The following is a 13407-nucleotide window of genomic DNA, read 5'->3' on the forward strand; positions in this document are numbered from 1 at the left end:
CCTCCCCCCCCCCCAAAAAAAGCCTACGTGCACAGCAATATAAGATGTTAGGAGTGAGACAAAACAGACAAGAGGAACAATCCACAGACGCTAAGTTATCAGACAGGTTCTGACTAAGCGTGCTTAATACATTTAAAGGAGGGCTGGAGAGATGGCTTAGTGGTTAAGCGCTTGCCTATGAAGCCTAAGGACCCCGTTCAGCTGCAACTGAGATTACAACCTTTGAGACTGGGCTAGCTGACCTGTGCTGGGGCAACGGGAAGAATGTAGACTCTTTTGAAGGGGCCTGAGTGCTCAAGGAGTGTCCTGTTCTTCAAAGTCTGCTTTATTCCCCCCTGGATTAACAAATTGCCACCCTACCTGGTATCGTGGAGTATAAGAAATGCTGGAAAGAGGGTCATTGAGTTTGCAACACGGTCTTGGGTTTTGGAAATGGCCAAGCATTCAGAGCTCATGAGTCTATGGGGGACATCTGATTCAAACCACAATGGTTTGGGACCATGAGGATGAACCGTGGCTTGCAGTGGAGACCCAGTGGAGATGCCGGGACCATGAGATGGAGAGCTGCCGGCCCCGATGAAGTTTCCCAGGACTGAATAGCCTAGCTGGAGGGGCGGAATTGGAATGTCAGAGACCTGTTGCTGGTCAGAATTATTGGACTTGAAGATTTGTCACTGGCTAGAGTTGCTAGGCTTGAAGCTAGTTTGATGTTTGTCCCGGTTGTTTTAAATCTTGTATTGGTTGAATGTTTCTTTGCTATGCACAATGCCATCTATTGCAGTGTGAATATTCTGTGCCATTATGGGTTTTTTTGAGGTTATTTTTTGGTATTATGGCTCAGTTAAAAGATCTTGGACTATGGAGATGTATGAACATCACTGGAATTGATAAATCTATGAGGACTTTTAAAGTTGGAAGAATGCATTGCATTTTATATCATGTATGGTTATCAGCTTATGGGGACCAGGGGTGGAATGTGGTGGTTTGACTCAGGCGTCCCCCATAAACTTAGGTGTTCTGAATGCTAGGTCCCCAGCTGATGGAGATTTGGGAATTAATGCCTCCTGGAGGGAATGTATTGTTGGGTGTGGGCTTATGGGCTTTATAGCCAGTTTCCCCATGCCAGTGTTTGGCACACCCTCCTGTTGCTGTGGTCCACCTTATGTTGGCCAGGGGGTGATGTCCACCCTCTGCTCATGCCATCGTTTTCTCCTGCCATCGTGGAGCTTCCCCTCAAGCCTGTAAGCCAAAATAAACCTCTTTTTCCCAGAAGCTGCTCTTGGTTGGGTAATTTCTACCAGCAACGCGAATCGGACTGCAACATATACTGATTTATGATATTGTGAGATGAAATTATTAGGTAGGTAAGTATTTAGCTCATTTTGTCATATAATTATTTCCTTTGTAATGCATTTTAATAACTTTAAAATTATTTATTCATTTATTTATTAGAAAGAGAAAGAGGCAGATAGAGATAATGGGAATGCCCGGGCCTCTAGTCACTGCAAATGAAATCTAGAGGCATGTGCCACCTTGCGCATCTGGCCTCTGTGGGTACGGGAGAATCAAACGTGAGTCCTTATGCTTCACAGGCAAGTGCTTAACCACTAAGCCATCTCTGTAGCCCAAGATTATTTTTTATAATATACTAAGGCAAACAAAGCATCTTTTGGATAGTTACCCTTATGTTTGTTTGATCTGTTTATTCTCATATTTGTACCCCATTGATGTCAATACCCTAGGGTTTTTTAAATATACCTTAATGGGTGTTATTGTCACCTTCTCATTATTGGAACAAAGTACCCGACCAGAAGTAGCAGCTGATGGGAGGAAAGTTTGTATTTTGCCTTGCAGCCTTTAGGGGAAGTTTCATGATGGAAGAGGAAAGCATGACATGAGCAGAGGCTGGACATCATCTCTGCCACAGCAGGTGAACAACAGCAGCAGGAGAATAAGCCAACTCTAGCAAAGGGAGAGCAGGCTATAGCACCCGTCAGCCTGCACTCAACAACACACCCCTTCTAGCAAAGCTCCACCGTTCGAAACACCACCAACTGGAGACCAAGCATTCAGAACTCATGAGTCTATGGGGGACATCTGATTCAAACCACAATAGGCATATCCTATTGCTTTTTGTCAAATGAGTTGCAAGTAGACATGAATAGTAAGTTGATTTCCAGAATATATTGATTGACTTGACCTTGAGACATGTATCATACATTATTTTCTATAATGTGTCTCCCTCTCCCATCCTTTATCCCATTGCCGTCACCTTCCTCCTCCTACACTTCCTTCTCCCTACCAGTCCCTTCTTCTGCTTTCTTATCATATGCATTCTGTCACCATTTATATTTATGTTATTCAAGTCATTTCCAAAAAAAATGTCTTTTGCCTATTAAGTCTCTTAAGCATATGTTTCTCTTTTTAAATGACTTTGATATGTTGAAAAGAATGCACCACTTATCCTGTAGAATGTTCCACATCCTGGAATGTTTTTTTTTTCTTTTTAGTTATACATATAAAATTTTTATTTACATAGGTCTTATATTCTCTTATTTCTAGCCTCCATTATCCTGAGGGTCCTCCACAGTAGGATCTTTAGTGTTCACTGTGGGATAACTAGGGCCTCTGTGAGTTTCTGGGGAGAGGTCTGTGCCTCAGGGTATTTCTGCCCACCCCATGGCTCTTACAATCTTCCCACCCCCTCTTCTGCAACAGTCCCTGACTCTTGGATGTATTAGTAGATTGTTTTTAGTGTTGGGTTCTCTGTAGCCTCTGTATTTCTGTTATGATGTGTTTCAGTTCATCTCCATGTTTGTCACTATTTCCCTGGAGGCGGTTGTCAGGCTAGCATTGGGAGCAATACTCATATTGCTGATTCCTCTGCAATTTCTTCTGGGCCCTGGTAAATGTGATAGAGGTGGTGTGTCTTGTGGTGAGCAGACAGCTATCTTTTCTTGTTAAGTTTGTGGGTCTTGCATCTCTGCAGTGTGCCTTGCCATCTGTCAAATAAAACAGTGTCTCCAACCAAGGCTGTTATCAGCTTTGATTAAGGGGAGTATACTTGCAAATTTGAGGGAAAATTTGATGAGGATATTCACTCAACATGTCCTTTCTGGAAAATTTTGATCACTTCTTCGTAATTTCATGTCACTTAATTTCTCATGTTGTACTTTCCTTTTGTGTATGTGTGGCTGGGGAGGGTGTGCTTGCCACTTCATGAATGTGGAGGTCAGAGGACAACCTTTGGGTGTTGGTACTCTCCTTTCACCTTGTTTGAGACAAGGTCTTTCTTGGTGCTCTGCCACTGTAAATGCTAGCCTAGCTAGTTCATAAGCTGAATTCAGGATCCTCTGGACTTTATTCCCAATTGCTGTAGGTGCACCAGGATTAGACATGCATGCTACTGCGTAGCCAGCCTTATGTGGGTGCTGTGCATCTCAACCTCAGTTAGCAGGTTTGTAGAGCAAGCACCTTTAATCACTGAGTCTTTCCCCCAGCTCTTTTTCTTTTTTTAACTATTAATTTTAAATGCTTATTTATTTGGCATGTGTAGGATGTGTGGTGTGGTGTAGTGGAATGTGGTGTGATGTAGCATCCCATATGTTTGCCTGTGGTGTGGGAACATCTGCCTGTGGTGGCTGGAGTGGAACATTGGGTTCTTCCCCATTGCTTCTGTGCCCAGTTTTGATTTTGAACTGGAGTCTCAACTGGTTCTGCAGCTTGTAGGGCTCTAATGGGATTGGGACTGCAGGCTTACATGGCCACATGCAGCAGTTTCCATTGGCTCTGGAGATTTGAACTCTGGGGGTCTCAGGCCATCATGCTCGCACAGGAAGGGCACTTAACCACCGAGCCTTTTCTCCATTCCTAAATATTTAATTTTTGAAACCTTCATGCATGTATATAAGGTATTTTGATCATATCTCTTCTGTTGACCCTCTTTTCCCATTAAAACCCTTCTTCCCCATTAATTCTCATCTTATTTGGTGCCTTTTTGTTTGCTTGTTTGTTTTCTGTTTTTCAAGGTAGGGTCTCACTCTGGCCCAGGCTGACTTCGAATTCACTATGTATTCTCAGGGTGGCCTTGAACTCACAGTGATCCTCCTACCTCTGCCTCCCGAGTGCTGGGATTAAAGGTGTGCGCCACCATGCCCGGCTCTTATTGGTGCCTTTTTTAGCCGACTGAATTACATTAGGATTGTTGGCATGATCATGGGTGGGAAGTCATTTACTAGAGATGGGAAACTTATTAGTGGCTATACCACTGCACTATTCCTAGCAACTCGGAGCTGCCGCTAGCTACTCTGGAAGTGGGGGGTCTTATGAACCCTTCCCCCATCTACGATGAAATATTAGCAGACTCAGTCTTATGCGGGAAACTACAGCTGCTATGAATTCCTGAGAATAATGGCCACGTTGTATCCAGAACACAACATTCTAGTCTCCCCCACCCTCCTCTTACATTCTTTCTACTCTCTCTTCCTTGAGGTTCCCTGAACCTTGGAGGAATGGTTTAGATGTCCTATTTAGGGCTGAAGTCACAATAGTCACTTACTCTTGGCAATTTTGCCACCTTTGTGTATCTGCACTTAATGTCTGCCTATTATAGGAAGACATTTCTGTGATCAAAGCTTCAAGCTGCACTAACCTATGGGTACCAATATAGACATTGAGAGGGCAGTTTGATATTCTGTTCATTTAGCATAACCACAGTAGTAGGTTCTCACCTAGGCTCTATGTCCCTAGCCATAGGCTTCTGGCAGGGTTTATGGTATTAGACATGAATTCCCTCCTGTGGAGAAGGCCTCAAATCCAACCAGAAAGTGATTGGCTACTCCCATAACATACATGCCACTATTGTACCAGTGGACAAATCTTGATGGCCAGGCCTGTTATGGAGTGCAGAGTGTCCACAGTGGAGTAGGAATGTTGATGGCTTTTCTCACCCAGCAGCTTGTATAGCACATTTAAAAAAATATTCTGTTTATTTGAGAGAGAAGGAGAGGGAGAGAAAGAGGCACAGATAGAGAGAGTGGGTGTGCCTGGGCCTCTAGCTACTGCAAATGAACTGCTGGAGAGATGGCCTTGCAGTTAGGTGCTTGCCTGCAAAGCCAAAGGACCTCGGTTCAATTCTCCCAGGCCCCCGTAAGCCAGATGCACAAGGGGGTACACATGTCTAGAGTTCATTTGCAGTGTCTGGAGGCCATTCTCTTTTTCTTTCTATCTGCCTCTCTCCCTCCCTCTCTCTTTCTCTAAAATACATATATAAAAATAAAATATTTTTACATTTTTATTTGCAGGCACATGTGTATGTGTGTGAGTGCATGTGTTTGTGTGGGGGTGGGGAGAGAAAGAGAGCGAGAGAGAGAGAGAGAGAGTATGGGGGAGCTAGCATCTACTTGTACCATAAAGGAACACTCCATGCTTATGCCACTTTATCTGTCTGGCCTATGTGGGTGGCTTGGGAATTGAACTGGGCCAGGCAAGTGTTGTTAACTGTTGAACCATCCTCCCAGTCGGAGTCTTGTGTTTTGAATGAAAGAATATCCTTTAGGATACGCTGTTCTGGGCTGGAGGTATAGCTCAGTGACAGAGCATTTGTCTAGCTTCATGTCGGAGACTCTGGCTTCCATCCTCAGTGCTGCAAAACAGTAAGTAAATAAATATTTGATAATTTTATTCAGAGTTATTATACTTAATAATAAAATAATAGGGCTGGAGAGATGGCTTAGCGGTTAAGCACTTGCCTATGAAGCCTAAGGACCCCGGTTCGAGGCTTGGTTCTCCAGGTCCCACGTTAGCCAGATGCACAAGGGGGCGCACGCGTCTGGAGTTCGTTTGCAGAGGCTGGAAGCCCTGGTGCGCCCATTCTCTCTCTCTCCCTCTATCTGTCTTTCTCTCTGTGTCTGTCGCTCTCAAATAAATAAATTTTAAAAAAATTAAAAGAAAAAGAGTGTCACTCTATGAATAGATAAGACAGAGACTTGTCCCTGCAGATGATCAGGGATCTCCCCACCTGTCAGGGGTTCAACATGCCCCTTGCTGAAATTAGATGCATCCCCACTCCCAGGAAGTCCAACAGCCTCATCCCGTTGGACAAAAGTCCTACTAAATGTATCATCGGCCGATTGAGTTCCGTTCCCAAGATGTTCATTAGCCATCTACTTCATGCTTGGCACAGCGGTAAGGAGTAAAGGAGATCTAGCCCTTTGTTAAGTGCCATAGAGGCTGGCAGGGTGCAGGCAAGGAAGAGGAAGGGCGTTTCAGATGAACAGAGAAGAAACAGCAAAGGCATGAGATTGTGTCTACGAAGCTACAGAGCCACTTGATACTGAAGGGGAAGGTGCGGCAAGGGTCCAGTGGTAGCCAGCAAGAATGCAGAAGTGGAGGCGCGGGGTGGGGGGGGCAGAGCCGGCTAGGAAGTTAGAACTAAACTTGATACTGACAAGCAGTCTCTCGGGAGCGTTTGACTGGGGATAACCAGGCGGGCAGAGATTGTATTTACATTTGTAAAAGATTATTAGTCTGGCTGCTTCAGAGAAATACAATAGTGTGAAAACTGGTGTTTGCTGCTGGGGAGGGGGAGAAATGGCACATGCCATGAATACCAGCATGGGGAAGGTTGACCCAGAAGGATGGAGAGTTCAAAGTCAGCCTGATATGTATGGCAAGCCCCCCCCACACACACACCAAAAACAAAAAAGAAAGAAAAAGAGAGAGAGAGAGAGAAAGAAAGAGAGAGAGAGAGAAAGAAAGAGAGAGAAAGAGAGAGAGAAAGAAAGAGAGAGAAAGAGAGAGAGAAAGAAAGAGAGAAGGAGAGAGAGAGAAAGAGAGAGAGAGAGAGAGAGAAAGGAAGAAAGAAAGAAAGAAAGAAAGAAAGAAAGAAAGAAAGAATGAAAGAAAGAAAGAAAGAAAGAAAGAAAGAAAGAAAGAAAGAAAGAAAGAAAGAAAGAAGGAAAGAAAGAAGAATGGAAACAGGAAAGAAGAATGGAAACAGGGGAATCTATTTAGAAATCGAACATTTTAGGGCTGGTCCCAAAGGTGAGACTACTTACATCCCACTTCCTCCTTGTGATGATTAATCTTCAATGTCACATAGACTGTATTTGGAATCACCATGGAAACACACCTCTGGGTGTGTTTATGAGAGTATTTCCAGAAAGGTTTAGCTGAGGGAAGACCCACCCTGAATGTGGGTGGTACCATTCTGTGGACTGAGGTCCCACACTTTAGCCAGGTGTGGTGGCTCATGCCTTTAATCCCAGCACTCGGGAGAGTGAGGCAGGAGGATTGCTGTGAGTTTGAGGCCAGCCTGAGACTACATAGTGCATTCCAGGTGGTCAGCTTGGGCTAGACCTAGACCCTACCTTGAAAAACCAAAAGGAGACAAAGTACCAGCATTCATTTCTGGCTGCTTCTTCTTTATTTTTTTTATTTATTTATTTGAGAGCAACAGACACAGAGAGAAAGACAGGTAGAGGGAGAGAGAGAGAATGGGCGCACCAGGGCTTCCAGACTCTGCAAACGAACTGCAGACACATGCACCCCCTTGTGCATCTGGCTAACATGGGACCTGGGGAACTGAGCCTCGAACCGGGGTCCTTAGGCTTCACAGGCGCTTAACCGCTAAGCCATCTCTCCAGCCCTCTGGCTGCTTCTTGATTGTGGAAGCTATGTAACCATGACTCACACTCCTGCTTCCATGCCTTCTTACCATGAGCAGAAATAAGCTTACTTAAGTTGCTATTGCCATTGCCTCACAGGACTAACAGTAACTAAGGGGCTGGAGAGATGGCTTAGTGGATAAGGCACTTGCCTACAAAGTCAAAGGACCCAGGTTTGATTCCCCAGTACCCATGTAAAGCCAGATGCACAAGGCAGCACACATCTGGAGTTCGTGTGTGGTGGCTGGAAGCCCTGGTGAGCCCATTCTCTCTATCTACTTTATCTATCTATCTTCTTTCTCTCTCTCGCTCAAATAAATAAAGAAAAGAAAAAGCAACTAATACACCCCTTGTAGAGGTTTGATTCAGGTGTCCCCTATAAACTTAGGTGTTCTGAATGCTAGGTCCCCAGCCGATAGAGATTTGGGAATTAATGCCTCCTGGAGGGAGTGTATTGTTGGGGGCGGGCTTTTGGGTATTATAGCCAGTGTCCCCTTGCCAGTGTTTGGCACACCTTCCTGTTGCTGTGGTCCACCTTATGTTGGCCAGGGGGTGATGTCCACCCTCTGCTCATGCCATCGTTTTCCCCTGCCATCGTGGAGCTTCTCCTCAAGCCTGTAAGCCAAAATAAATCTCTTTTTCCCAGAAGCTGCTTTTGGTTGGGTGATTTCTACCAGCAATGCGAACTGGACTGCAACACCCCTCTACATTATAAACAAGAATCACAAGTCCTGTCACTTCTATGTCTGAAATTCACTGAATCGCCCAGTATTTCTTTAACCCTTCTATGCATGTAATGCTGTGCTTAGGTGACTGATAAACCATTTCCCTTCTGGGAGAAGCTGACTGCCTTGTGGAAGTGACTGACATGTAAACAGCTAATTGTGAAATGCTGAGATAAGTACTCACTGGGCATTATCCAAGGTTCCCTACAGGAAAGAGGCTAGAGAGAGGGTATTTCATGAGATAAGAATGGCTTGTGCAGGGACATGGGAATGAGCCACTGGTTTAGGAACCAGAGCACCATGTGGTATCACCAGGACTCAAGCTAAGGTTCTGAGGGAAAGTATGGAGGTAAATGATCTGGGAGGAGTGGGCCATACTGGAATGTGACAGCCCTTGCTTAATAAGATGGACCTTGGAGTTATGACAGATATCTAAGCTGAAAAATGTGACAGGATCAGACTTGTGACTTGAGCCCGTGTCTCTGACAATTTAATACATCAACATCTCTTCGTTTTCCTTGATGGTACCCTGTTAAGAAAGCGCTTTTTCTTTTTCTTTTTTTTTTAAATTATTTATTTATTTATCTGAGAGCGACAGACACAGAGAGAAAGACAGATAGAGGGAGAGAGAGAGAATGGGCGCGCCAGGGCTTCCAGCCTCTGCAAACGAACTCCAGACACGTGCGCCCCCTTGTGCATCTGGCTAAGGTGGGACCTGGGGAACCGAGCCTCGAACCGGGGTCCTTAGGCTTCACAGGCAAGCGCTTAACTGCTAAGCCATCTCTCCAGCCCTCTTTTTCTTTTTTTATTAATTAATTTTGTATGAGAAAGGGACAGATACAGGGAATGGGCACACCAGGCCATCTAGTCAACATGTATGCCCCTTGTTCATCTGGCTTGTGTGCATCCTGGTGATTCGAACCCAGGTCTTTGGCTTCAGAATCAAATGCTGTAACCGCTAAGCCATTTGCCAGTTCCCTGTTCTTTTTCATTTACATGATTGTGGTAGTCTCCTTAAAGATTCTCTCCTTCTGAGGCAAGAAGACCTTACATCCCAGTCTATGCTGCTTTGAAAGCTTCCTCTCTCATCCTTTCTCCCTATTTTTTTCCAGTCAGCTCCCTTTTGCCATATCTACTTACTCTAGGTTCCCCAAGCTTGCCTGGCACTCTCAAGTATTTGCATCTTTTCTCACTCTTTTTTTAAAACTCTACTGGAAATGCTTGTATTGCAAATTTCTCTCAACGTTCAAGAATCAAATCTCAAGGCAAGTTGCTCTGACCCTCCATTGACCCGCAAAGGGGGAAAAAAAAATCTCTTCTCTGGGCTCCCTGGCATCTGGTGTCTGCTGGTATCAGGGTAAGCATCACATTGCCTCAGGGTGATTGTTTGCAAATCTGTCTCCCAGGATATTGGGGGATGAGACCATATCGTATGCCTCTTAACCTCAGCTTACAGCAGCTTGCCTCACACATTCTAGAAGTTCAGTGAGTAGTAAAGAAGGAAGGCAATGATCTTCTAAGATTGTTTTTGTCTAGAATAGTTAAAAGTCCTCTTCACACCGGGCATGGTGGTGCATGCCTTTAACCCTAGCACTCAGAAGGCAGAAGTAGGAGTATTGCTGTGAGTTTCCCTGAGACTCCATAGTGAAGTCCATGTCAACCTGGGCTAGAGTAAGACCTTACCTCGAAAAGCCAAATGAAAATAAAAATAAAAATGTCCTCTTCAACAATGATTTACTGTGAGAGGGAAATCACTTTTCTGGGCCAGGTTTCCATTCCCAGGTCACTGGAACTGTTATCTTTAGCCAGCTGGAGGGCTAAAGAGCTGTGGCTCGGGTTTCTCTCAAATTGGAGAGCAAGGGCTTCACCACAGCCAGTGATGCAAGGACTCACTGTAGACTTGGCTTGCAGTGAACAATGAGAAATGAGAAAGCCTCAGTATGCCTTTTAAACGCTCTTCCCTTCATTTCTGTACATTTTGTTGCCGCAGCCCCAAATGGACCATCCTTAGAGGCACCTCAGAAAATGGTATATTGTCTACACTGGTGATTTTATTTTTCCTAATAGCCACAGTTATGTGCAAAAAAGAGATCATAGGGAACCAGAGCTTGGTATTAGGATTTTCTGAGCTCCCTCTTAGAGGAACAATGGACTTCTTTTTAAAAAAAATTTTTTTGTTTAATTTATTTATTTGAGAGTGACAGACAGAGAGAAAGAAGCAGATATATATATATATATATATATATATATATATATATATATATATAGAGAGAGAGAGAGAGAGAGAGAGAGAGAGAGAGAGAGAGAGAGAGAATGAGCGTGCCAGGGCCTCCAGCCATTGCAAACAAATTCCAGACGCATGCGCCCCCTTGCGCATCTGGCTAACGTGGGTCCTGGGGAACCGAGCCTCGAACTGGGGTCCTTAGGCCTCATAGGCAAGCGCTTAACCACTAAGCCTCTCTCCAGCCCATCAATGGACTTCTTTACTGAAGGGTCAGAACCCTCCAGGATCCTTGGACTTCTCCACTGTAGGTTCCACACCTGTCCACTTTTAAGTTCCAAGAAAAATTCCACCCTGGCCTATGTCCTCTCTCTCCAACTTTTAAACGTGACAGCGGCTAGAAGGAGCTTTGAATTGCTAAAGGCCGGACATCCTCTGGGGTTGACTGCACGAGGATTCCCAGTTACATGCAAGACTGCACATCGCATGTGGACTTTGCTGGGATGGCCTTCAGTTGCTTGCCGGACAACCTGACCCTGTGTCCAGCCATTGCTGTCAAAGGAGTTGGGACTGCATCATGGAGCTGCAACTGGCAGAGTAAAACAAGACTACTTTCAAGAACTTCATTACTCATAAAACTGGCTCCTAACGAAAAAAAGGAGAAAGAGTGTAACAGCTCACTTAAACAGGGTACACATTAGTTGGCCTGTACAATGAGGAAATAGAGCAGGGACGAAGGAAAGGCAAAGGGGTAACTGTAGTGGACTAGGGGATCACCTGATGTCTAAGGGGGAGAATGGGAATTGCTGCCTCATTGGAATAGCGATATTGACAAATTTTGTTGCCTCTCTAGGAACGTTTCTCAAACTGGACTCAAAACAAAGCAGAGTTAGATGTAGGAAAGTCATTTACTTAGAAATGAAACCCAGGCCAGGAGTATCATCAAATGTCCTTGAAAAAGCATTGATTGTATTTACTTGCAAGGAGAAATAGACAAGAGAGAGAAATATGGATGTTCCAGGACCTCTATCCCCTGCAAATGAACTCCAGACGCACGCACTTTGTGCATCTGGCTTTAAGTGGGTAGTGGAGAGTCAAACTCTGGTTGTTAGGCTTTGCAGGTTATCTTAACTACTGAGCCCTATCTCCAGCCCCATCACCCATCATATGTCCTTTGCTGTAGATTTTTTTCAAGGTCAGATCTCACTCTGGTCCAGGCTAACATGAATTCACTATTGTCCCCAGTATTCAAGATTTTAATCTTAGAACCAAGGCCTCCTCAGGCCAGTCACAGAAGGCTTGTGCATCTCTATCTCTGGTATATTTTCCCTTAGAGGTGAGTTTAGAAACAGTTATTATAAACACCACCAAAACTCAAAGACACATAGGATGAAGAAGGGTGTCATCAGGGTTTGGGGAGGGGACACATTTCCTATGCTACCTAAATAGTGTAAATATGGAAATTCAGCTGGAAATGGCAGGGCAAGGCTTTCGAAAGAGCAAGCACATACATGCTTACTGATTCTGTGACTATTTCATAAAATATTTATTGGCAACCTTATAATGAAGTAGAGACAAGTGCAAGGATGAAGATGTAGCTTAGGCAAAGCCCCTGGGGCTCAACATTCCACAGGGGGACAGGAAAAAGAATGCTCAAGTAACACAATGTTAGGGCCATGACATTTGGAGTGAGGTAGCCATTGAGAACAATGTGGGCCAATCACAGAAGTAGGGTTCTTTCCTGGACTGGGATCAGCTGCACTTGTGGCCCCCCGTTTAAACTATAAGTTTAGTTTGAAAAGAGGTGCAGCTAAGCTCTGTCAGGGGATTTGGGATACAGCTACTAAATCTAACTCCAGTTCTTTTGGCACTAACTAGGCTGGATTCTGCCTGGCAGCCAACTCCCTGATTTAAAGCATTGCTTTTCCAATGGAAAAGAGCTATAATGAAAATAGCTTGTGTCTTACATAAACTCTTAGCCATATCACACACACATTGCCTTTAAATAAGATCCATAGTGGCTCATTACATACAGATTGACTCACAAGAACTATTTCGTGGTGATTATCATGCTTCCATAAGCTTTATAATTTGAGTAGTATCAACATGAATTCAAGTCTCCGCTTACCCGAGCCTGGTTTTTATCAACTACAAAATAAGGACGAGAAAATGCAGAATACCAGCTAGCCGTCCATCTCCGATGAGAGGTATAAATGAAAGAGTGTATTTGCAAAACTGTCCCTGCTTTAAACCTAAATGAGAAGTCTTACACATCCCAGAGGAATGTACAGAGCAGATGACTCTTCTTCTCAGATATGAGTGACCCAAAGAGGACACTCTAAATCTAAAAGGTAATCATCCCTGATAAGTCTCCTACTGATAACCCAATGCTAGCCTGACCTAGCTGGCTACTTTCCCTTAACTCTTGCTCTGCTCTGCTCCACCCCCTTCTCCATGAGCAACTCATCTGGCTATAAACAGACCTCACTGGAGGTGGAGAAACAGGAGGAAAGCCCTGAAACCTTCATCACAGAACATGGTTTTTGGACTGCAAGGACAGCATCTAATACCAAATATACAGGACGTCTGGAGCCCAATGGGAGACCAGTAATTTGACAGTAATAAACAAGATACTTTCTTTGTTACAGTTAGACAAACCTGCTAGTTCATTTTGAATTTAAATATATAGGATCATATGTATGCATTTGTATACATACATCTTTTTCATATACATTTGCACAGAACTATCACACTTAAAAGGATTGATTTTGAGCTTTAAAATTAAGGTTAAAAA

This window comes from Jaculus jaculus, chromosome X (assembly GCF_020740685.1).
Source record: "Jaculus jaculus isolate mJacJac1 chromosome X, mJacJac1.mat.Y.cur, whole genome shotgun sequence".
NCBI lineage: Eukaryota > Metazoa > Chordata > Mammalia > Rodentia > Dipodidae > Jaculus > Jaculus jaculus.